The sequence below is a fragment of the Mobula birostris genome, chromosome 21 (assembly GCF_030028105.1).
Source record: "Mobula birostris isolate sMobBir1 chromosome 21, sMobBir1.hap1, whole genome shotgun sequence".
Lineage (NCBI taxonomy): Eukaryota > Metazoa > Chordata > Chondrichthyes > Myliobatiformes > Myliobatidae > Mobula > Mobula birostris.
This window is the reverse complement of record NC_092390.1, coordinates 30,974,744-31,001,236: the sequence shown is the minus strand read 5'-3', so window position 1 is coordinate 31,001,236 and position 26,493 is coordinate 30,974,744. Positions and strand designations below refer to the sequence as shown.

Genomic DNA, 26,493 nt, shown 5'->3' with positions numbered 1-26,493 from the left:
CCCCTTATTTAAGAAAGGAAGTGCTGGTATTGGATGTTCACAAGAATGATCCTGTGAATGAAAAGATCGTCATAAGAAGAATGTTTGATGGTTTTGGGCTTGTACTCACTGGAATTTAGAAGAATGAGGGGGAACATCATTGAAGTCTATTGAATATTGAAAGGCCTAGATAGAGTGGACATTAAGAGGATATTTTGTATAGTCAGGAAGCCTAGGACCAAAGTAGGATGTTCCTTTAGAACAGAGATGAGGAAGAATTTCTTTTTCCAGAGATGGTGAATCTGTGGAATTCATTCCCATAGATGGCTGTGGAGGCCAAGTCATTGGGTATATTTAAAGTGGAGGTTCATTGGTTCTTTATTAGTAAGGGTGTTGATGGATATGTAGAGAAGGCAGGAGAATGTGATTGAGTGGGATTAAAATATCAGCCATGATGGACTGGCGGAGTAGATTCGATAGCCTGAATGGCCTAATTCTGCTCCTATGTTCTATGCTCTTCTCATGTTCCCTCCATTTCTACCAGCTACCTTTGTTGTTCCCACAGCACCTTCCCCTGAAAATGAAGCAGAAGAAAAACTTGTCCTCTCACTTCTTCCTTTCCTATGAGTCAGAGATTCAGGCCACTCATGTTGGCAAAGCAGAAACCCAATTATATATCATCTTGCAGTTTATTACACTGCATTCACTGCACACCACATGCTCTCCTCTACAAAGCAGAAACCAAGTGCAGACTGGATGTCTGTTTAGCAGAATACCGGTATTCAGCCCACAATGGCAAAGCTAAGCTTTCTGTTGCCTATCACTTTAATTACACATTTAATTCCACTCTAACCTTTCTGCATTTGGCCTCTTTCACTGCTGTTCCCAAGGAACAGCATCTCAGCCTTCATCTACACATGTTATACACCCTTCAGGACTCAATACATTTAAGTTTTATTTTTACTGTTTCTGATAAAAGGGCATTGACCTGAAACATAAATTCTTTCTCTCTCCAAAGAATTTATCTGGCCTTCTATGTATTCCCAGCAATGTTCTGATTTTAGAACACAGAACATAGTACAGCACAGTACAGGCCCTTTAGTCCACAATGTTATGCTGACATTTTAACCTACTCCAAAGTCAATCAAACCTTTCCTTGCTACATTGCCCTCCATTTTTCTTTCATGCATGTGCCTATCTAAGAGTCTCTTAAACATCCCTAATGTGTTTGCCTCCACCACCACCACCACCTGGTAGTACGTTCCATGCAGTTACTGCTCTCTGTGTAAGTAAAGACACCACCGCATATTTTCCTTCAATCACCTGAGAAGTAATAGCCTCTCATATTAGTTATTGCTGCCCTGGGGAAAAAAAGGCACTGGCTATTCACTCAATGACCTTTATCATATTTTATTTGCATTTTTGCAACAATTGGGTAATCTGGGTATCAATTTGGGTAATTGGGTGATCAATTTTATTAATTGTTAACAATTAATACCACAGATACTTTATAATTATTAACAATTAGCTTGGATGTTAGGTTTTCTTTGCCCATCACGCCACTGGCATTTAGGGCAGTAATGAAAGTGCTGCATCTTTGGCAGTGTTCGGGGGTTCCTCTCGGTTTTCACTACTGTCATATGTAAGTCCAGAGTGGAGACTCAGGAATACCATCGCACTCAGTTGCAGAAGGATTCTTCGTTGCTGTTTGTGTACCAATTTTGTTTCACCAGTCAGAATTGTTAGCCCCGATTTGAACTCTCGAACCTGGAGGACTGGTGGACCACTCTTTGTCTGGCCTCTACCCTTTGACCTGTTTGGCATGGGTGACCCTACCAAGAGCAAAAGCATAGGGCCCTGACTCCAGCCAGCATAGCTCTCCGGGTCATTGAGACACGCAAGCCTCCAAACCACGACAAGGTTGTGGCCCTCTTGGAAGTTGGATGTTATTGATTACACATAATTGATTGAATTTGAATTCTACAGCTGCCATGGAATAATTTGAACTCCATGCTCTGGTTCGTTACTCCAGTCCAAATGTTATGTTGAATATGCTTCTCCATTCAAGATGATAATGGAAGAAGCCACAGTATATGTATTCGGGGTAGAAGTGAGTGTATTTGCTATTACTAAAGAGAAGGTGCTGGGGAAGCTGAAAGGTCTAAAGGTAGGTAAGTCACCTGGTCAAGGTGGACTACACTTCAGCGCTCTGAAAGAGGTAGCTTAAGAAATTGTGAAGGCAAAAGTAATGATCTTTCAAGAATCACTAGATTCTGACACGATTCCAGAGGACTGGAAAATTGCAAATGTCACTCCATGCTTCCAATAAGGGAGGGAAGCAGAAGAAAGGAAATTATAGACCAGTTAGCTTGACCTCAGTGATATCAAGGAAGATATTGCAGTTGATATCATGGTATCAGGGTACTTGAAGACACATGATAAAATGAGCCAAAGTCAGCATGGTTTCCTTAAGGGAAAATCCTGCCTGCTGGTATTCAGAGATGCTCTTTTGCACACCACTGTTGTAATAGTTCTGAGTTACTGTCACCTTCCAGTCAGTTTGAACCAGTCTAGTTATTCTCCTCTCACCTCTCTCTTTAACAAGGCATTTTTGGCCACAGAACTGCCCCTCACTGGTTGATTTTTTTTTTATATTTCTTGTACCATTCTCTGTAAACTCTAGAGACTGTTGTGTGTAAAAATCCCAGAGATCAGCAGTTTCTGAAGACTCCACCCAGTCTAGCATCAACAATCATCCCACGGTCAAAGTCACTTAGATCACATTTCTTCCCCATTCTGATGTTTGGTCTGGACAATAACTGAACCTCTTGAACATGTCTACGCACTATTATACACTGAACTGCTGTCATATGATTGGCCGATACCTAATAAAGTGGCCACTAAGTGTACACTCTCAACTTAATTCCATGTCTCCTGGGCCCAAAATCACCTGCTAGAAGAAACAGACTCTTAGGATCAAATAATTATCTTCAGAGTCATTTAGTTGTTAATGAAATCATCCCTCATTCTCCTGTCTTGAGGACCTTGAGGTTCTAGTCTGTAGCTCAGTGAAAGTGGTCATGCAAGGAAAGAGATAAACATAAAGATTAGCTGTATTTGTCACATGTACTTTAAAAATACAGTGAAATGCATTGTTTGCATCAAATCGAACCAGCTGGGGATAGCCTGCAAGTATTGTCACTCTTCCGGCACCAACAGAGCATACCCACAATTTAAGAACTCTAATCCTAACCATACATCTTTGAATGTGGGAGGAAACAAACCAGAGCACTGGAAGAAGCCCTTGTGGTCACAGGGAGTATATGCAGACTCCTTACAGACAACGGCAGGAATCATAGTCATTGATGGAGTTGTAGAACACAGCATAGGAACAAGCCATTCAGCCCATTTAGTCTGTGCCAAACTATTAATCTGCACTTGGACAGCCATAGCCTTCCATCCATGTACCTGTCCAAATTTCTCTTAAATGTTGAAATCAAACCTGCATCCACCACTTCCACAGGCAGCTCATTCTACATTTCAGCACCCTCTGAGTGAAGTAATTTCCTTCCATGTTCTCCTTAAACATTTCACCTTTCCCAAGGCTGAAATGGCTAACACCATGGGGCATAGTTTTAAGGCGCTTGGAAGTAGGTACAAGGGGGATGTCAGAGGGAAGTTTTTCCACACAGAGAGTGGTGGGTGCATGGAGTGCACTGCCGGCGAAGGTGGTAGCAGCGGATACAAAAGGGTCCTTTAAGAGACTCTTAGATAGATACACGGAGCCTAGAAAAATGGAGGGCTGTGCAGTAGAGAAATTGTCGGCAGTTTCTAGAGTAGGTTACATGGTTGGCACAGCATTGTGGGTCGAAGGGCCTGTAATGTGCTGTAGATTTCTACGTTCTATGTTCAATCTCTCCTCATGAGGTAATGTGCTCATCCAATCAATTACCAGGACCCCAGTTTTTACATACAGATTCATATTTATAAATAAATAAACAAACAAAGACAAAAACACAGTCTTTACATGCAGTAAACAAAACAGCTTTCAAAAGAATGTAATGTAAGAAATAGATGCAGGGGTAGCTCATTTGGTTCTCTGCTTGGTCATTTAGAAAGATCAAAGCTGACTTCCTATCTCAAAGCGATTTTCTAGCATTACCTCCACACTCCTTAATAGAGTGAAACCTTAATACTACTGAGGGTTTTGCCTGTGCTGGACTGGCAGAGTTTTTGGTATTTTATTCCGATTAATGCACCTACAGACTTTTAGTTTACCTGTTATTTTGATGTCACATTACAGAACAAAAAAAAAATTCAATGAATCAAGTGCTTAGAGTGTGGGAATGGGGCCAGCTATACCAGTTGCTGAACCACAATGATTTCCAGATAATGGGATAGTATTTTTTGGAAGTTTCGCTGTAAGGAGAATCTGTTAATCATTGGTTTGAATGAACTCACTGACCAATCATTCAGAGCTCCCTGGGACAGAGAAATGCGAAAATACACCACACTTTGTGTGATGGAATTTCTTCCCATCACATTTCTCAAAGAGCCTGTTTCCGTGTCAATTAACTCTATCACTATAGGACTCTTAATAGCATTAATTCATATTGGAAAAAAAATCAATTATTTTACCAATTTAGCAGTGAACATTCCCTTCTTCATTCACACTGTTACAATTTTTCTAGTACTGTGAGCTTATTTTTCCAACTGAGTCTACTTTTGTAACAAAATAAAGCATGACAAAAAGCTTAATTCATTCATTTTGCTCAAACAAGCACTTTAAAGTGAATGTTGGTGAAATATTCTAAGCGCAGGTCCTTTTCAATGTCCTTTACCTTTACAAGGTGAATTGGAAACTGGCAATGAGAGCAACACCGATCAGCCATGAACCTATTGAATGGTGGGGTGGGCTGGAGGGATTTGGTGGCCTACTGGTGTTCCGATTTTCTTATATTTTCTCGCAACCTATCATAGATGGTGTTTTAGCTGTCCCGTCAAAAACACAATCCAATATCTGATTGCTTTTCATATATCATTGTAATATGTTACCACTCAATTTTGAAAAGATTGCTTCAAGACCCAGCAGTGATCGGAAAAATGGCCAAAATTTATCTAGCTATCAAGCTATGAGCCTGAGCTTAATGGAAAATGGGTCAAGTTCAAGGTGTAATATGAAATATTGTTAACGCTTGTTTATTAAAAACCATGACAAATAAAGCAGAGAGCAAAAGTATTTGAAACTACAGTTGAGCCAAACAAAATAAAACTTTAGCATGTTTTACATTATGTTAGAGTAACTGCAAATGTATACGTTTCTTCCATATGATTAGCCAAAATTGACCTGATGCTTAAAGAAAAAATATATTGGCATTTAATTATTTAACATGAAATATCTGACCTATTTGAATGTCTTTGAACTGCAATAGTTGGATGTGGGTTTTTACATTAATGATGGAAACATCCAGTTGCTTAAGCGCAACTAAATTCTGGAAAATTACATTAATAAATATTAACAGCTGTATCTGAAGAGAATTAGATGACTGTAAGCTGGAAGTTCCCACGTAGAGGGACTAAGCAGCAAACTTTCCATAGCTAAGCACGAGCAAACTCCAATTAAACTCCACACCACCAGCATTTCTGATCAAATTTCCACTATTGTCACAGCACTGAAACAGCTTTCATTCTGTCAAAGAATCTGTGTGACTGTGATCATCTTGTGCTGTTCCTCCTGATATTTCTTGACCTGCCTACAGCTTTTGACAAGAGGCTGACCATATTATACTTTTCCACAGTCTTTCTGCTGTCATCTAGCTTTGAGATGGTTGTTGTCTACTTGGTTTTATCCAGATAATGACCTGCTGTAAGTTCTCTTACGGCTCCACCAAAACCACCCAAGTTAAGTCTTAGTTTCTTCTCTAAATGTTGTTCATTGTTAACAGCAAAACCATCATAATAAATGATTGTCTTCCCTACCACAACTTTTCTTAACAACTCTCCTATCACCAACTCTCTGTCGCTGATATATCACTTTGCTCATCAGACATCCGGCATTGGACAAACAGTAATTTTTTCCAAATTAATATTTGTAAATATTGAAGCCATTGTCTTTGGTTTCTACCACAAACATTATTCCCATCTAATAATTCTGACTGTGTCCTTGGCAACAGAATCTGAGATCAGAATCACTTCCCAATATGAGCCTGGTGGTCCACAACAGCCAAGCTGGCATATGTTGTGGAATTGACAGTACCATGGGAAGATGGTGTCGAAGAAGCTTATGAGAGGAAAAAGACCAAGTATCTGAACTGGCAACTGAAGCTGCCCAGAATAGCTGGAAGACCAAAATTTTCCCTGTAGAAGTGGGATACAGGGGATTCATTGCTACATCTACGACCAGTCTATTGAAGAAGATGGGGGTGAGGGGTCACTCCCTCCAACAAGCAATCAACTCCTTGTCAAGTGCAGCAGAAGAAAGCAGCAATTGGATTTGGATTAAAAGGAAAGACAACAACTGGGCTACAAGATGAAGACAGGAGGGTATGGAACTGAGGGAGGTGTATCTGGGAAGCCAGCTAGCACCGTTGAGCCCTCTGGAGACATCGTGGACTTATCAAAGAAACGTCAAAGAAGGAGGGTACCCACCTGATGAACCCGATGACGTACCTACCCACCCTCCTTGTCAGCACTCCAAACCCACTGCCAACATCGAAAGTGCCGACTTACCATAGGGATTGAAATATCAAGTCCTAGTAGCTGTACTGCAAAACTCTTTCTTCTTCACTACTTCAGCCTGCTTTCACTTCTATCATCGTCTATCACTGCTGCCACTTCAGCTTGCCTGTAGCTGTAGCTCTCATTTATGACTCTGGGATTGATTATTCTGATGATTTCCCATGTGCCTTCCATTTTCTGCCATCCGTTAGTTTGACTGCATGCAAATCTCTGCTGCTCATAGTCTGACTTGCCATAAATTCCATTCAATCTTCCCTGGGCCATTGACAAATTATTTCGTAACTTCATTGTTCAAAGTACATAATGGACCCATGTGCAAGAAGGGTCAATTGCAAGAGAGAATATAAATGACTGTTTCTCTGGAAAACAGCTTACAAAATAAGAAAGAGACATTCAGTACTATTCCTTTAAACAAAGGGGGTGAAAATCATAAATTATATAACTGCAGTTTGTGCTAAGATTTTCATTCAGAAATACTTTAATATCCATTGGCAACCAATCCAGATGGAATGATTCTAACAACAATTTAAAAAGTTATGGTAGTATTAAGAAAGTTAGTATGTGGAAGTTTTTGTGCTTCATTGAAAGTCTGGGTGTTGTCAAAAGATTAGGAATTAGCTAATGCTGTTTCAAATTAAGAAAGAAAAGATCAGTCACATGGATCTGGGAACTGCTATCTACTTTGGGAAATGATTTGGGTTCACAATTAAGAGAGCAACACAAGCAAATTTAGCAAGGAATTCAGGTCAATAGAGTCCTTTGAAAGACAGGTAATGCCTCACAAATTCACAAGAATTGTTTTGAAGTAGGAAGGAATTGGTACGTAATATGAACATAGACATTCAAGGAAAAAAATTATCTAACCTTATTAGAATTGTTCTATAACAAAAGGTGATTTTGAGCATTAATTACTTCAGGATAACACAGACTATTATTCACACTCACTATTGTTAGATCTCACTACAGCCTCCTATTAGAAAAATATATTCCTTGCTAGCATCCTTATCCTTATATTTCCCCACCTGCTTATGGATATATCAAACTTTCTATCATTGTTTGTTTCGACCATACAATACAACAAAATAGCCCTTCAGAATCATCTTTAGAAGGAATAGGAACAAAGAGCAGTAACAATCGGTGGTAGGCATATCCTACAGGATGTGGGAGGGAACAATGCCAGGACCCTTGGATGAAAAACTCCATGGTTCAGAAATCACATCTTACTCGTCAGGTCAATGAATATGGCCTCCAATACCATATACTGCCATTTGGTGACTTCCAGGCACCAAAACCCCATCATTCATACATCAGCTATCTCCGATCAATGAAGCTCCATCGGTGATAGTCATATGGTTAAACTCAATGATTTTATTTCATTTGGAGGTTACCAATGTGTCCAGCAGTTCACGTAGCATAGCTTTGGTTATCTTCATTGGTGTGCCCCATTGAAACTCTTGTTTGAGCCTTCTGGAGATTATTAACTTGCCTAATCTTTTCTTCCAGCTGTGTGTTCAGGCCTGCCTTCAGCTAGCTGTATTGAGTGTGAACTAATCATCACATTTTGCTCTAATGCTCATGCCATAACCCTCAGTTTAAAAACACTGCTGGCTATTTTTATGAACAAACCTCACTCACTTGCAAGATTAGGGTGACATAAATAGCAAGGCTCAATCATATGCACCTGTACATGTCCTAATCTCCTGTCTACGAACTCACTGTCAGAGGTATGCTCAGCAAAATGAAGACAATCATTCATTTCATATTCCACTTTCTCGAAAGCTACCAGCAGTAAATACATAAGGATACATATTTTATGTTACCTCCAGCCCTCCACCCTCGAATTCCTCCAGCCTCCTTAACTCTCCATCTGCACCACAATTTTGCCTTGGCTGCTTTCCCACTTCAGTTACCTAACAAATATACCCTGGCCCAGCTTAGGGGGAACCAAATGGAGAAGCCATTGATGAAGGCACTGAATAGCCAACTTAGAACAGTGCACATCATAATTTGAAGGATACTAATGGATGGTATACAGGGTTAAAAGGGCAGGATAATCCAGGTACAACCTTATCAGATAATTGTGACGGTTTTCACAGGACATGCTGAAGAAAAGTGCTGATTAATATGCTGAAATAAATTTTTAGCCTACTGGCTAATCTCGCAGAAAATGCTTATTCAATATTAAGAAACAAGCAATTGCTTTTGAATCTGTGGAATTCCTTGCCACAGACAGTTGTGGAGGTCAAGTCATGTTTAAAGTGGAAGTTGATAGGTTCTTGATTATTAAGGCCATCAAAGGTAATAGACAATAGGTGCAGGAGTAGGCCATTCGGCCTTTCGAGCCAGCACCACCATTCACTGTGATCATGGCTGATCATCCACAATCAGTATCCAGTTCCTGCCTTATCCCCATAACCTTTGATTCCGCTATCTTTAAGAGCTCTATCCATCTCTTTCTTGAAAACATCCAGAGACTTGGCCTCCACTGCCTTCTGGGGCAGAACATTCCACATATCCACTACTCTCTGGATGAAAAAAGTTTTTCCTCAACTCCTTTCTAAATGGCCTACCCCTTATTCTTAAACTGTTGCCCCTGGTTCTGGACTCACCCATCAGTGGGAACATGCTTCCTGCCTCCAGCGTGTCCAATCCCTTAATAATCTTATTAAGGAGAAGGCAGGAAAATGGGGTTGAGGGGGATAATAAATCAGCCATGATGGAATAGCGGAGCAGACTTGATGGGCTGAATAGCCTAATTCTACTCCTATGTCTATGGTCTTATGGAGTTTGAGGAGCAGAATGAGGAGAACAAGGGCTAGGCACCTTGTGATTCAGGGTATGTTAGCCAGCCAGTTTGTCGTCTCTGGGTCTAATGGCTAGAAAAATGTTGGAGAGGTCTGAATACCAAAATACTTTCACCACCATGCACCCAGACTACCAAGAGGTCACGTGCTAATCAGGTTTAAGACATCATTGACCCCATTCGCAGAGCACTAATTCACCCCCATCACAGACTATCAGTTGCAGCTCACAGTCAGCCATCCCATACTGCTCCTGCAAATGGCCAGGCTGGCAGTTCGAAGCTGGCATATCATAGGTAAGGACCTCTTTTCGGTCATTCAGGATATACATATATATGAGAGCTGGCTTCCAACAACTCGACTGCAGTCAGACAAGGGACTATGCATCAAAACCTACCAAAGATCTGTGCAATTTGTAAGGCACTAGCCTCTTGAGCTTAAAAGGCAAATGTCACGATTTTCCTTTAGTGTATTATCTGATGTTGCTTTGTTTTAAATGATTCTCAATGCCCTTGCAATTTGGACTATCCACTTATTTAGGGACTATGACATTTTTCTGTGCAGAGTTGTCACATTGTTGTGGTACCTGCTGTCTCATTTGCCTTCCCTGAAATGCATCATCTGGGAAGTTTAATAATATAACCCATTTCATGTCAATAAACTCCAAGAAAACTTTGATTGTTGCTGGATCATGAGGGATATTACTTATCTAAATTGGCATGTGACCATAATAAGGCACAAATGAAACAATTTGATTGTTTCCAAAGCCAACATATTGTTCTGGGAGTGTTATAGTCCTCAGTGAGAAGTAGGTTCCTATCTCAGGACTTCTCTGCCTACTTACCATACTTATAATGGTAATTTTTGAGGTATCTTATATAAAAGACTCAGAAATATGAACAAGGTCATTGTGAAATGAGATCTTTGCCCATTCTCCAGGAGTCGCCATTATTCATGTAATTAAAAATAGCACCGATCTGTGAGAAAGCATTGGTTAAATGTGAGTGTTGGTGCAGTGAATTTAACATATTGATTTCATCTCATTATTGTGAGCTGAATGAAATGTGGTGCATATATTGTTGAGACAACATCACTTCTGCTCCATTGTGTACCTTGAGTTGATCAATTGGTAACTTCAAATGGTTCCAGTGAGAGATTTCTTTTTGTTGACTGGCTCCGCACTTTATGCTCTTGAAATGCTCTTATGTTCTCCTTGGTGCACTTCCTTACTCACTGCATGACAATTGGATCAATATATTGTGACGTGTATTATTCTAAGCCGCACAGGATGCAATGGTGACTAACCGTCATTGAGGCTGAACTGCAGTTCAAGTTGTTCATATTCCTATTCTGCACATACAGAGCAGAAATCTTCCAAGGAAAATGTACTCTGTGTGGCAGTCAAAGTTCCTTATGCAAGGTGCCATTCATCAGCAAATAAAAAGCTGTTGGCAATAGCAGTAAGCTACAGATATTGGAACATTTGACATTAAACTGAAAACGCTGGAAAACTCTCAGCAGGTCATGCAACATCTCTGAATTTGGATTATTCCAACATTATTGGATTATTGAAAAATAATTATAGCAACTTATTGGATTACTGGTGTATTAATATCAGTGCAGATAGGGTCACAAAGCATAAATTGAGAGAAATTAATAAATTTTCTCAGTAATCTACTTATAAGGGTGCACAAGGCTAGTGGTAATGACTGGTACATGGAGAAAGTTTCTTTGTTTGCTTTAGAAATTTGCACACTGCATTGTGTCCCTACAACTCCTGCAGACGATTCTCTCCTCATTTGGCTGGGAGATGAGGTTGTTAATGTTGAACTGCTACCTTCCACTTGCATCCTGTTCCTGCAAGTTTCCAGGCTCCCAGCCCCCATGCTGCATTGCTACCACACCTGATGCTGAATATAGTTGATAGGCTGTGTATGACACTACAATGAAGTTAAAGTGCTTGGTTGGGACAAACAACAGGCTGTGTCCTGGACTGATGCATGTCATCTTCCACTACTACTCTGGCACATTGCTTGTCTCCACTGTACTGGTGCTCACAGGGTGGGGTGGAGTACAAACCCTCGCGACAAGTCACAGAAGCAAGGGAAGCAGCCTTCATTCATCATGCTCAATCATTCAAGGCTGTGCTTACCATTGGAAATATCTGCCAAAGGGGACTCCTCAGAATAAAGGAGCCATGGGAGCCAGGAAACATGGCATTGATTATAAAGAAATTCATCTGGTAATTCACATTTAAGGAATGGATAATCTTTTCACTCATGAAAATGTCTGCACTGTTATTGGAAACCTGATGTTTGAACTTGATGACATCAATGACTATCTGCATTTGTAGGGAACATGCAAATCCCAGTGCCCAAGGTATTACCCATCTTCCTGAAAATCAAATAAATTATAGCAGAATGGTTGGTTTGAGATGTAGGATTAATATTTTTCTTGTAGTTTAACTTTATGTTTATTTGTATTTTTATTTAACGTGATTGTTCAGTAAATTTTCTCGTAATTATGGTACAGTTGCTTAGTTTTCAGTAGCAGGTGTCATGTTACTTGAATCTGGCTATTTATAGGTTGATTCTTATTACTGGAATTCTTGTTTTCTCTATTCAGAGTATGAAATGTCCAAGACCATTTTTTCTTTGTCTTTTCTTTTGATGTCAGCTCTTGTTTGTTTCTCATTCTTGTAACATTTAATAAAATGGCCATAAGCAACAAGTTCAATGCCTTATTCTTGACTTCTGAAGAAACTCTGGAATGCAAAAGCATCAAGATCCAACAATCATAAACAATCAGAGGGTACTAGTGTAGTGAGAAGCAAACTGAGCCACATGGTATAAACCTATTTCAGCTGTCTGGAATTATCCAGTAGTCAGGAATTTCAGTTATAACTTCTTTGACCTCAATGAGAACAAGGATGCGGTCAAAGGTTCTCCTGCAAGAGGAGAGATATCGCTGTGATTCTGAGCCCGCGAACCCATTGTCTCAGACAGGATAAGATAGGATATGGGGTTTCTGAAACCTTCTAGAATGAGACTCCTTGTAGATGCCATTGCTTTGCTTCCTGATCTGAGAATTCAAGATACTTCAGGTTGCCAATGCCTATGCTGAGCCTTCAGGAATGGAACAGTACCAGCTGAGGCACCCCAGAAGCTAAATGCTGGGGAAAACAATACTTTTATTATATTAATTATAAAATTATTATATAATTAATATAAAAACCATAACTTGTGAAGAATATTTGAGCAGATTACTGAACTCCCTGCCACCACCCAGGTCTCTTCACATATGAAAGTAGTGTTATGTTTACTGGTCCTTTGGAATATCTTCCAGTAAGTTTCCCACTACTGACGTCAGGCTCATTGGTCTATAATTTCCTGGGTTGTTCTTAGAGCCTTTCTTAAACATCAGAAGAACATCAGCTATCCCTCAATCCTTCGGCACTTCACCTGAGGCTAAGGATGTTTTAAATATCTCTGCTAGGGCTCCTGCAATTTCTGCACTAGCCTCCCACAGGGCCCAAGGGAACACCTTGTCAAGCCCTGGGGATTTATCCATAATAATTTTCTCCAAGAGAGCAAACACCTCTGCCTTTGAAATCTGGAAAGGGTCCATGAACTTGCTGATGCTTTGCCTCACTTCAATAGACTGCGTTTGTCTCCTGAGTCAATTCACATGCCTCTTCAAGCTCATCTGCGGAAACAGCTTAAATTCTTCTCTTTGATACCACTTTTTTGCTTTTGAAGGTGACTAGGATTCCATTGAGCTTCTTGATCGGCAACAGCACTCAAATTGCAGTTTTTCACAGCGATGAGTTCCCGTTCTTGGAGCTCGCCAACCAATCAGCTGTTTTCCAACATTGTCCAGGCGTGGCATGGAAGACACCGAGTTGCAGCACTCTGGATGACTGATTTCAGGCTGGTGCTGCAGACTGAAGCTTCACAGGATTCCGCCACTGCGGAGACTGCAGACGAAGGTCTCTGTAGTCGAACGATCGCTCTCGGAATAAACAGCGACTTGGCAGACTGTAACGTCATAATAACGACAGTTTGTTGGTCTCCCCTTTCGCTGTGAAATGGGTGACATCTCTCTGTCCCTTGTTAGTAGGAGTAGGAGAGGAAGCTTGTGGCATGTCTAACTGGCGGGTAAGCAATAGTTTTTGTTGACTGCAGATCATGCAGATCTTTGGCTACTTTGCTGTTGCTTGGTGGGTGGTGGCCACTGGTGTTTTATGCTGAAACGGGCAGGGGAAGGGGTGAGGTCGATGCTTTCTTGCTGCTTGCTCGAGGGATGGGGGAGAGGGGGCTTTGGGGTGCTAACGTTTTCTGTCATTCATTCTTTTGAAGTTCTGTTTTTCTTGGATGTCAGTGAAGAGTAAGAATTTCAGGTTGTAAACCGTATACATTGATAATAAATGGAACCATTTGGATCATTTGGAAAAAATACATTTAAGATCTCCCCAATCTCTTTGGGCTCCATGCATAGATTACCATTCTGATCTTCCAGAGAACCAATTTTGTTCCTTGCAAACTTTTTGCTCTTAACATATCTGTAGAAGCCTTTAGGATTCTTCTTCACCTTGACTGCTAGAGCAACCTCTTGCCTTCCTTTAGCCCTCATGATTTCCTTCTTAAGTGTTCTCTTGCAATTCTCCTTCTTAAGTATCTCATTTGTTCTTACCTGCACATATCTGCTATGCATAGAAACATAGAAAATCTACAGCACAATACAGGCCCTTTGGCCCACAAAGCTGTGCCGAGCATGTCCCTACCTTAGAAATGACCTAGGGTTACCCATAGCCCCCTATTTTTCTGAGCTCCGTGTACCTATCCAGGAGTCTCTTAAAAGACCCTATCGTATCCACCTCCACCACCGTTGCCGGCAGCCCATTCCATGCACTCACCACTCTCTGTGTAAAAAGCTTACCTCTGACATCTCCTCTGTACCTACTTCCACGTACCTTAAAACTGTGCCCTCTCGCGCTAGCCATTTCAGCCCTGGGAAGAAGCCTCTGAATATTTACACGATCAATGCCTCTCATCATCTTATACACCTCTATCAGGTCACTTCTCATCCTCAGTTGTTCCAAGGAAAAAAGCTGAGTTCACTCAACCTATTCTCATAAGGCATGCTCTCCAATCCAGGCAACATCCTTGTAAATCTCCTCTGCACCCTTTCTATTGTTTCCACATCCTTCCTATAGTGAGGCAACGAGAACTGAGCATAGTACTCCAAGTGGGGTCTGACCAGGGTCCTATATGGCGGCAACACTGCCTCTTGGTTCCTAAACTCAGGCCCACGATTGATGAAGGCCAATACACCGCATGCTTTCTTAACCACAGAGTCAACCTGCGCAGCAGCTTTGAGTGTCCTATGGACTCGGACCCCAAGATCCCTCTGATCCTCCACACTGCCAAGAGTCTTACCATTAATACTATATTCTGTCATCATATTTGACCTACCAAAATGAACCACCTCGCAACTCCTTCTTTTTCACAACCAGGGCTTCAATATTTCTCAAAAACCAAGATTCCCTAAACCTGTTAACCTTGTCTTTTATTCTGACAGGAACATACACATTCTGTACACTCAAAATTTCACTTTTGAAGGCTTCCCACCTTTGCCAGAAAACAATCCACACTTGCTAGATCCTTCTTGATACCATTGGATTTTCCCCAGTTCAGAATCTTAACTTGCAGACCAGACCTATCCTTTTCTATAATTACCTTGAAACTAATGGAATCAGGATTCGTATATGTAAAGCATTCCCCCAAGCAAACCTGATACCTGCCCATTCTCATCTCCAAATAGGAGAAATCCTAGTTGTGACTTGTACGTACTGATTAAGGAAACTTTCCTGAACATATTTGAGAAACTCTTTCCTATCCAGCCCTTTTACAATATGCAAGTCCCACTCAATATGTGTAAATTTAAAATCACGATCCCCTATCACTACAGCTTGCCCCTTCTCCCCCACATTCCCTTCTGAGCCATAGAACCAGACTTAGTGCTAGACACCCCACTGCTGTGGCTTTCCTCTGCTAGGACATTTCCCCCACTCCAACAGTATCTAAAGTGGTATACTGTTCCTGAGGGGAATGGCCACAGGACTATTTGGCACTGGCTGCCTATCCCCTTTCCCCCTCCTGTGTCCTGCACCTTGGGTGTAACCACCTTCCTGTATGTCCTGTCTATCAACCCCTTGGCCTACCGAATGAACCAGAGTTCATCCAGTTCCCTCTCCAATTCTCGTGCACAGTTTGTTAGAAGCTGCAGCTGGATGCACTTTTTGTAGGGGTAGTTGTCAGGGACACCGGAGGTCTCCCTGCCTTTCCACATTCCGCAAGAGAAGCATTCCACTATCCTGCACCAGATATCTCCACAGCTTTAAATCTGCAATAAGAAAGGAAGAATAAATAATGAAAAAAAAATCTACCTATGGCCTTTGCCAAAGTCTCAACTCTCTACTCCCACTTAGACAATTGCCTCTCTGCTTAAACCTAACTTTTTATTGGACCTTGCCGAGTGACAAATTATGCACAATCCAATGTGTCCTCAGGAACTGTGGTGCGCACAACATGCTGATTGCCACACCCCCCCCCCACCCACTCACCCACTTCTTTTAAATTCTCTCTTCCTCTACGTAATCCCATGTCTCCTCGGGTACTGTGGCATGCAAGATGAGTCCTGAAAATGTATCTTTTCCATCTGCGTATTCCTCTAGTGAACATCTTCTGCGCATTCTGATAGCCAATCCTTCACTACTACCAGAGTAGATTTCAGCAGCTCTCAACTTCAGCTCCAGAATTTCTTACCTAAAACTCCTTTAAGATGCTCTCTGAATCAATCTATTTCATCAAGCCTTTGGTTCACTACCTTGCTATCAGTGTCTATATACTCTGCATCATACCTTGTCAATTTCATTGCCCTGGGATATTTAGTTATGTTGGCAGTGCTCTATAAATATGAGTTTTTCAAGGTAGTGATTGAAAGGATTTAACCACATATACAATTTGTATTCAGTAAAACCTCTTGGAATTAAGGCTGAATGCTTCGAAGTTGATAGGAACTGGTAATGGCATAAGATATTTTTGAAACCAATATTATCCATGAAATGGTACTTAGATGGTGTACATCAAGATAATTCTGCTGAATTATTCTATCAATGTGTTGCATGGCAGCAGTGAATTAACATTTCAAATGGCTTGTTTAAGTCAGCAGGCCATTTGAAAAGACTGATAATAAAGTCAGTAGTGAAGGCCTACAACAAAGAACGGTGATGGCAGAAAGCCCTTCTTCATGGAAGCAATGAGGAATGTGGAACACAGTCCTCCACAAAACCTGAGGGTTAATTGAAAATGTGAAAATGAAAACTTGTGGACTTGCTTTCAGTAAAGGTACTAAGTGCTCTGGATCTAAGATGGACAGCGGAAGTTAAAACATAGATCAGGATTATTTAACTAGTGGCTCACTAGAGGTTCAAATGGCCTGGTTTTCTTCTTAGGAATAATTTTTCCCTCTTAAAGTCATAATAATTACATAGATTTTGTTGTGGCAGTACTATTGAGAAAGCAACCGGCACTCACGCACTTATCAATAAAAGTATAATGGGGACTGGGAAGATACTACCTGACATAAGAAAAACAGAGATTTGCCAGAAAACTAACATGGGATAAACATTTGGGAATATAAAGCTTCTACAATGCATTTCCTTTCTCAGTTCATTCTAAGTTTTAATACCAATTGATTTAGCCACTTCAGTTCATTATGTTGAGGGCAGGAACTGGTTGCAAAGAGGAGACTCCGGAAGGGGAAGAGAGGTCATCTGGAATAGGATATGGCTACAGAGGAGAAGAGGAAGAGGTGGGACTGGTTGTGGATGAGGGACATATCACCAGTGTTGGGGTAGTTCAGTTACTGAAGGGGTGAGGTAGAGTTTGCCGGGATGGAAGATTACATAAAATTCTTGCATTGAGCTGGGGAAAGTAGATAGGAGATTACAGGGAGGGGCCAAACCTCATGATTGCGGAGGCGTGGTCTGGAGATGAGAAATCACAGTGAGCAAGTCCTGGAGATAACAAGGGGTGCTATGGAGATTTCAGTGGGTTGCATTGACGATCACAAGGAAGGGGTCTGTTGAAGGCAGGAAGGATTGGGGGAATCAGTGGTCACTATAGAGGTGAGAGATTGCTGCGGAATACTCAAAAGCTCTGGAGGTGAGTGAGGCAAAGACTCCTTGGAATCACATAATGTTCCTGCTCCTCCTTAGTAGCAGCTTACCTGCCACATCAAGGTTAACCCCCAACTGGGCCTTCAAAACCCATGAATAAAAATAGTCTTTCTGATAATTAATTCATTGCCTTGTGACTGATTATTTTTAAAATGAGGCCATCCAACAGTAGGAGCCCTGGCTGACTTCAAAGTCAGTGAAGATAAAACATTGTTGGCCTTGTACAATGCAGCATTAAGCCAAGAAGGGTTTCCGATCAGTTTAATTTTTTCTGCACTATTCCAGGGGTAATTGGGGAAAAGGGAAGTGAGGACAGGACTAAACTGCGATTCACTACATTTAATATTAATGCACTTTAGTTTGTTATTTATGTGGGATTCATCTGTAGATTTTATGCTTAGCTTTACAAGTTATTGTGTGTTTTATGTACCACTGTGCTTTACATCCTGGTCTGGTTTGGAGAAATTTTGCTTTGTTTCTATATACATTCTATGGTTATATATGTTATATATATCTGCATATAGTTAAATGACAATAAACTTGACTTGACTTGACTTGACTTGAACTAAAAGCACGTTTGGGCACTGACATTCCATACTTGACAGAGCATGGAAAGTGTCAATGCAATGTTAGCATTCATGTTGAGTGGACTAGAATATCAAAGTAAGGATGTAATGCTGAGGCTTTATTAAGAAGTTGGTCACTCAATTAGGGTAACGTGAGCAGTTTTGGGCCCAATATCTAAGGAAGGATGTGCTGGCATTGGAGAGGATCCAGTGGAGATTTATGAGAATGATCTAAGGAATTAAAAGGTTATCGTACAATGAGTGTTTGATGACCCTGCGCCAGTACTCATCGGAAACCCTATCGAATATTGAAAGGCCGTCCAGTGTAGATGCATGAGAGGATTTTTTCAGTAATGGGAGAGCTTAGGTCTCGAGGGCACACCACAGAATGAGAGAGTATCCCATTAAAACAGAAATGAGAAGGAATATTTTCTAATAGAGGGTGATGAATCTGTGGAATTCACTGTCACAGATGGCTGTGGAGGCCAAGTCATTGGATATATTTAAAGTGAAAGCAGATAAGTTCTTGATTAGTAAGACTATCAAAGGAGAATGGTGTTGAGAGGAAAAATAAACCAGCTATGATTGAGTGGTAGAGCAGAGTTGATGCGCCAAATGGCTTAATTCTATTCTGATGCCTTATGGTCTTATGATCTCTTCCCAGAGGAACAACCCAGTCAATATGTAACATTGTCCAAAAATCTTACATTCCTATGAGTTCACTGGTCTGTAATACCTGAGCAAAATTTGACATCCTGTCTTAAATTCTATCTATCCAAATTAAAAATAAGGAATTTCTGCTACACAAGCAATTGGGGCAATTGAAGAACACATGACAATAGCACCAACCATACATTCCTTCCCTCCTTCAAGTAAAATACAGATCATCCATAAATTCTGAACATTTAACAGTCACAGTGCAATAGCAGAATGAATAGCTCACTTTTTTAACAATGAAAATTGATGATTAATGATAATGGAAGTGAAAAATGCAAAATGTTAAATCATCATGATCTTCTTATTAAAACATGAATTAAAGTGGTAATCCAAAAATTTAAATGTGTATATTGCAAGATAATGACATCCTGTATTTTCTGCAGAACCATTGATGAGAAAACATCAGATCTGTCATGAACAATGATATCAGATTGAAAGTAGGCAAATAAAAGATCAAATAGCATATGATGAAGTATTTCTGATTCCATTTATCACCTATTTGGTGCACGGTTACAACATACAGAATTAACGCAAAGAATGACAAGATTAGCAATACATTACACTGCACAATTTAGTAATTAAATCCTGCTCTGTACCCTGTATTATAAACAATAACTAAATAAAATAGCAACTAAACTAAAATTCATCTTTTATGTTTCAATGATCCTCAGTCAAAATAAATAAAGCATAAAAATAATAGTGTCCATTAATATAAAACTAAACTCTAATAAACAGCTTTGTTCTGATGTTCACCTACTGAGTAACTGTTTTCTTGCGTTCACTATTCCAGTCAATTGCCTTTGTTCTCACAGAAAATGTAAACCATATCCATACAGCTCGGAGACTATCTGTCACCTGTATTGAAATATGTCAGAAGCCTGTTCTCTTTGCATAGTCACTTGGCACTGTTGCACATTATTTCAGCAAAACTGATCATATTAAGCAAAAACAAGGGTTTGAGATCTGCAGTAAACTGTAACAAGCCATGTGTAAGTTAATACTTAAGCTGGAACATATATTTATATTAAAACTTATAAGATATTATTTTCTTTTACATGGGTATGTTGCCACTACAATGGATTTAGTACAGATTTAAATGATCAATCTCACCAAACTGTAGATTATGAAGCTAACTTGCCTGACCTTCTGGAAGCTAATACCATTTAGCTGGAGGCAACTAACATTCTCTTCCCTTGAGTAAAAATTATTGGAGCATGAAGGACGAGTTTGGAATGGTTGGCACAGTTACTTACTCCACACGCAGCTTGCTAGCAGTTCTAACAGCATAAGTTAATGGAAATACTAAAGAACAAGCTAACCTTGTTTAACGGCCGGAGAGCAATTCTTAAGAGACACCAGGCAAATCCAAGCCTAACATCTGCACAAAATGAAACTAATTGGCTAAGCTGGCAAAGTTCCCTCCAATTCTCCCATTCCAAAATTACATACAGACAAGTGGTAGGTGGGTGCTGAAATAACTTGGCTCAGAAAATGCTACTACATAAGATAAAACATGGTTTTAAAGGAATTAGTCATATAAATGGTCTCACAGGACTTAGGTAACAGACCACAACTCAGTTAAATTAAATTCAATGCTGAACTAATACACATTTTATGTATTTATACTTGTATTTTTGGAAGACATCCACACTTCAATCAGATTATTTGGGGTTGCCAGTCACTGTCGAGCCTTGTTCACCATTGAGTCTTTTCAATTCATTAAGTAACAGATTGTACAATACAGTTGCTATTAGGATGTGTTCAAGTGCAGTATAGTAAACTGTACAGCCTACATGAACAAATTGGAATTATCAGCTTAAAGTGAAAGGTGAATGGTAATGAATGGACAAATAAAATAGTCAATCATTAGAATAAAGTGGATTGTGGTGGAAAACGTTTTTCCAGTTCTTGCACAATGCTTCGAAAACTGCTCTGCCCATTCACATTTGGCCCAGGTACCAATTCCGTCCCTTGTCCTTGAGACTCGTTTGTGGCTTTTGCCTTTCTGATCTGTTTGTACATGGCTCTGTTTTTATCTACTTGATTCTGCATGTTGGCAACGGATTTTTCAATCTCTGCTAGGTTCTGGATACGCTTCAAAATTCCTTTTAACTCTTTCTGTGGAGCCTGGTTCTGAGTGGTTGATGATGATGAGACCTCACGATCAGGAGGAGGTACTGGTGATGATGAGCGTTGAGGAAGTGACTGAGAACTACATGAAGTATGAGAAGGAGGGAGAGGAGGAAGTGGTGGCGGTGAAGGAGGAAGAGGGTAATTGGATTTAGGTGGGAAAGCATAAGACAAAGCTGGAGGAAGGGGGGGAGGGGGAGGAGGAGGAGGAGGGGGAGGGGGAGGAGGAGGAGGAGGAGGAGGGGGAGGGGGAGGAGGAGGAGTTTCTGAATTGTTCCCTGACAGTTCACTGGTTGACTCCATTGATATGCAGATCTGAGTAAATAAACTGCATTCACTCGGCGTTCTTACAAGAGCAGGGGTTGTTTTCTTATCATCAGAGGGAGAAAGCTCTTCGGAGGTAACAGAATGATTATTGCTAATGGAAGATGAGGAGTATAACACAGAAACAGAAGTCAGAGAAATAGTTGCTGCAGAAGAGAAGGAATGATGATGATGTGATGAGGCAGATATTGATGACTCTGGAGGTGTTGCAACCATATTTATACTTTTGATGGGGCCTTTTCTGTTTGTCAGAGTTTCCTGCTTTTTGACTTGCTTCATTTCTCGCAAGGCTTGCTGTTCAAACTGTCTTGCTTGCTCTTTAACAGTTAGCTTAGTGTTAGCATCTTTAATACAAGGATTCACTCTGCTCAATTGGTTTTCAGTTTTCCTTTCTTCTTCAAGCAATTTCCTCTCCCACTGCACTGGATCCATAATCACTGGTCTATGGAGGGTATTATACATTTGATGCTTATGAATACGAGAAGGTAATGTCCACGCATGGTGACCAGCCTCAGCTGGCAGTCTGAATAATGAATCTTTCAAAGCTATTCTTCTAGGTGAATGCCTGGCTAAAACTGATCCCTTTTTATTATGGGTCAAAACACAATTTTCAGGAGGCATAAATATGCCAGCGTCATAAATGGGATTCCGTGTAGTCAATGGGTTCTCGTCTGATAAATATGTGATATTACTTTCAGACTTGGGAAGACTATTTTTCAATGTTCCATTGACAGTGGATTGTTTATGAGCCTCAATAGCACGAGAAGCGAACGTGCTTAAGAGTCTTTGCCGATCTCCATCTTCAAAAACAGATATTTTTCCCCTGCTTTGTTGAAAATGGTAGAGAAGAAAAAGACTTGAAAGAAAAGAAGATAATCGGGGTAAGAAAACATGCAAGAACATTAATATTTAAGCTAAGAAACAAAGCAAAGGGCCCCATTATTACAAATGAACTTATTGTAACTTAATTCTAAACATTTACATGAAGCCAGTTTAGGAGATCACAATTTGATGACATGTACTTTTGTTAAGAATTACCTTGATAATTTCTGAATGTTTGTAATAATGAGGCTTGATTCTGCACATATCACTACAATAATAATGACGTGGGTGTCCTAAGGAAAATCTTCTATTGGCTATTAAGAATACAGCACTCTATAAAGATATAGCAACTGAAAATATATCTAAAAATGTCACCACTACTGTTTGCATACAACTGTCTAGGTTGAAAAGTTGTCTACCACATTTTCTAGTTCAGTTTTACTGTATTAAAAATATCAAACCACTTACTGATGCCTAGAAGTTAAACCCAAAAGTAGGTTATTGGTGACAGTATCAGGAAGGAAACAGGCATTAGTAGGTAAGTTAAACAAACAAAATGCTTGAGAGAAAAGGCATATTGTCATACAACATGCAGTAAGCTCTTCGGCTCTGACCATCAAGCAGTCATTTATATTAATCTCAATTTATTCACCCTACATTCTTCTCAAACTGCTGCCCCGCCCAGATTCCACTATTATCTACCGTCAGTGTCATTTCCAGTTGCATTCCACCTCCTACACCCAAACAATGACATAATATTTATTTTAAATTTCTTACTCTTATTGCCCTATTTGAATATGAAGGGACAGAAGAGGTTTAATAAACTGCAATAATGCTGAGCCTTACAATTAACTATATATGTTATAGATAATGTTACAATAAGCTGAATACCCTCCTTTTTTGGTATTTGTCCTGAAAAACTTATAATGAACAACAATCCCAATGTATTAAGGTGAATTGCAAATTTGGTTTTGGAACTGGCTTGCCCACAGAAGACAGAGAGGAGCCGGTGGAACACTGTTATTCTGCCTAAAGTCTGTAATCCGGGGTGTTCTGCAAGAATCAGTGCTGGGACCTCTGTTGTTTGCGATATACATCAATGACTTGGATGAAACTGTCAATGGGTGGATTAGCAAGTTTACAGATGACACCATAATTGATGGAAATGTGGACAGGGCAAAGCACTATTCAAGAATACAGCGGGATTTAGATCAGTCAGAATCTTTTCCCTAGGGTAGAAATGTCAAAGACCTGAGACATGTTTTGAAGATTAGAGTGAGGAAGTTTAAATGTGGTATGAAGGGCAAGTTTTATTACACAAAGAATGGTTGCTGCCTAGAATGGGTTATCAGGGGGTAGTATGGAATCAGGCAGTTTGGTAGAGTTTAAGAAGCTTTTCGATAGATAAATGAATATGAAGTGAATGGAGGAATATGGATGATACACAGGAGGAAGATGCCTACTATGAATTGGCATCAGGATTGGCACAACATCATGAGCTGAATGGCTTGTCTAGTGCTGTAATGTTCTATGTTCAATTAATAAAACTAATTAGTTTTTCCATCAAGATGATGAAAGAGTATTGATAAAATTTCAGAATCCTCAATTAAAGAACAAACTAGTGTCATTAATTACCTGAGATCCTAGCTTGACTTACTTGCCTTTGTCTGTTCTTATCAAGTGTTGATTCAGGGTGTTACCTAATTCTATAGGCAATGGTAAATGCAAAGTTAAACCAAGTTCTGAGTTTGGCAATTGTTTTCTTGTCCTCATGTTCCCTCCTATGAAGGGAATATGCGGACAATCATCCAGCCCAAATAGGAGACCCACCTCAGTTCTTTATTTGATGAAGGGAATCAAAGTTCATTCTCATGTAAGGCCATCCACATGTAACATTAAATCACTGTTTGACTCTCCTAAAATGCTGCCCGAGCTGCCAGAATTTTCCTTCGTTTCAGATTTCTGGCAACTAACCTGTCTGCATCTCACACTTCCAGCACGTTCTTTCCTCGCTCCCTCCCTTTCACCATCCTTTTGTTTTTAATTTAGATAGAACCAAAAACATCATCTCAACTGACAATATTTACCTCCACTGTATCACAAACAATCCCTTTGCTCTCTCTACTCCCTCACCTGTTTGCACCTTTAACAATTGTTTTCCTCATGTTTCTAGTTCTGGTAAAAGTTTATAGTTGAAATGGTAACTCTATTTCATTCTCCACAGATGCTGCCAGACCTACTGAGTACTTCTAGCATTTCATGCATCTTTGGACTTCAAAGTAGGTCTGAACTAATTCAGGTTCCTGGTAATGCCCATGCATTTAAACCCCATATTAGATTGGACAGAAGTAGCAGGCAGAGCTGATGTCTACTAATACCAAAAGTTAAAGAAACAGTGGAGTTCTTCAGCAAAGATAAAACAAAATATGTTTGCTTAGCATACTCATAAATAGTAAAAACATGTAATTTCACAGAAATGAAAGTACATATGTTGCTCATGTATAACAGACATGGAAAACTAGAGAGGAAGTGATAATGAAGTCAAATGAATCCTGCTGATGGGAAATTCATTCCGTATCAGGGAGCAAAACTGAATACTGAAGCATTTTCAGAGGTACTATATTCTTTGAAATCTGCATTTGCACACAGTCTGCATGATTGGTTCTCATGAATTGTACTGCATACCAACAGGGATAAACTATCTCCAACGATGCTATAAGATATAAATTACAGCCAAATGCCTCAGTGCTATATTTTTAACCATGGTATTTGCCATAACTGCCTAAATGCCAGTGGATTTCTTTAGATGAAATACCTTTATCATGATTTGTACTTGTAAAGAAACTGCCAATCAATTAATAAGTTAATTGATGCACCATTTATGCTTCATTTTTTTCTTGTAAAAACAGCTTCTTTATTACTAAGGGATGGTGATTCCTGCTGGTTCATTTAGAGTAGCTTTCAATTTATTTCTTGGTGATATATTCCAGGATGTTCAATTGTGCAACATCTATTCAGTGTTATGCAATTGAAAACTGATTCCTTTTATTAGTAAAACACAATAATATCCATCTTTGCATCACTGAAAAATTCAGCTGGCCATTTATAGACATAAATTATGAATTACCTTTGAGGCAACAGTATTTCTGCATCGGGGGTTGTTGGGATAATAATATACACTTTGCAATGCTCTTTTTGGAATGTTGCAGGGAAACATAGACCACTTTGTTCTGGGGTTTCCTGTCACTGAGTAGTACTGGATCAAGAAGGTGCAAAGTGCAACAATTAAATGGGTAGCCTACTAGCCAAGGAAATTACTTAACTAAATCTGTGAACCACCCTTCCTTGCATGCCACTCCAGCACAAAAATTACCCCTTAAAATCTTTCCAGTCATTGGGCATGAGTCTGCAATCCAAGTCATCCCATACAATCCCCTCAACTTGACCTCTAGCCACTCCCATCCTTGAAATTCACTAATCCCTCTTCCACCATCACCTTATTATGGGTAATCTCCTGGCCTCTGATTCCCCTCTCCCCCGACTACAAATCTCTACCTCTTTCCCTATCCACTGCAATAAAGGATAGTCTCATATCTCTGGCCTCCAATTTCTCTCTCTTATAATCTCCTACTGCAGTAAAAAAATGGTTTCTAGCTCCCAAACATATGCCTCCCCTGACTCCTATTCGCAGCATCAGAGGAAGGTTCTCCAAGTCTTGAACCCTGACTGCAAGTTAAGTTTGAAGTAGACGGCCAATGGCCAAAACGGTCTCTGTCCCACTGCAACTTCATTACTCAATATTCAAGTTTGTCACGTGTACATTGAAACGTACAGTGACATACGTTGCTTGCATTAACAACTGACACGTCTGATGGTGTTGCTGGGGGTAGCTTGCAAGTGTGGCCACACATTCTGGTGCCAACATAGCATACCTATAATGCTCATCAGACAACACAGGTTATAACAAAACAGAACAAAACAAGAAAGAAAACAACAACAGCAAAGCAAGTCCTGTTCCTCCTTCCCACGCACACATACACAGTCCTCTAACCCTAGGGCAGGCCCTCTTCTTCATCTTCCAGCCTCCAGTGGATTTGGACTTGGGCGTGAATACACTGGGCGTTCTAGTACACCTTCATGGATATATTGAAATTTCCAGGCTATACTGGGGCTT

The 26,493-nt window shown here is 40.1% G+C and overlaps 1 protein-coding gene across 1 annotated transcript in view; it reads right to left on the bottom strand.

Annotated features, from left to right (window-relative positions):
* The window catches only part of pcdh15b (protocadherin-related 15b), a 780,285-nt gene that overhangs the window by 28,542 nt on the left and 725,250 nt on the right, over nucleotides 1–26,493 (bottom strand). The gene's annotated exons all lie outside the window — the stretch shown is intronic.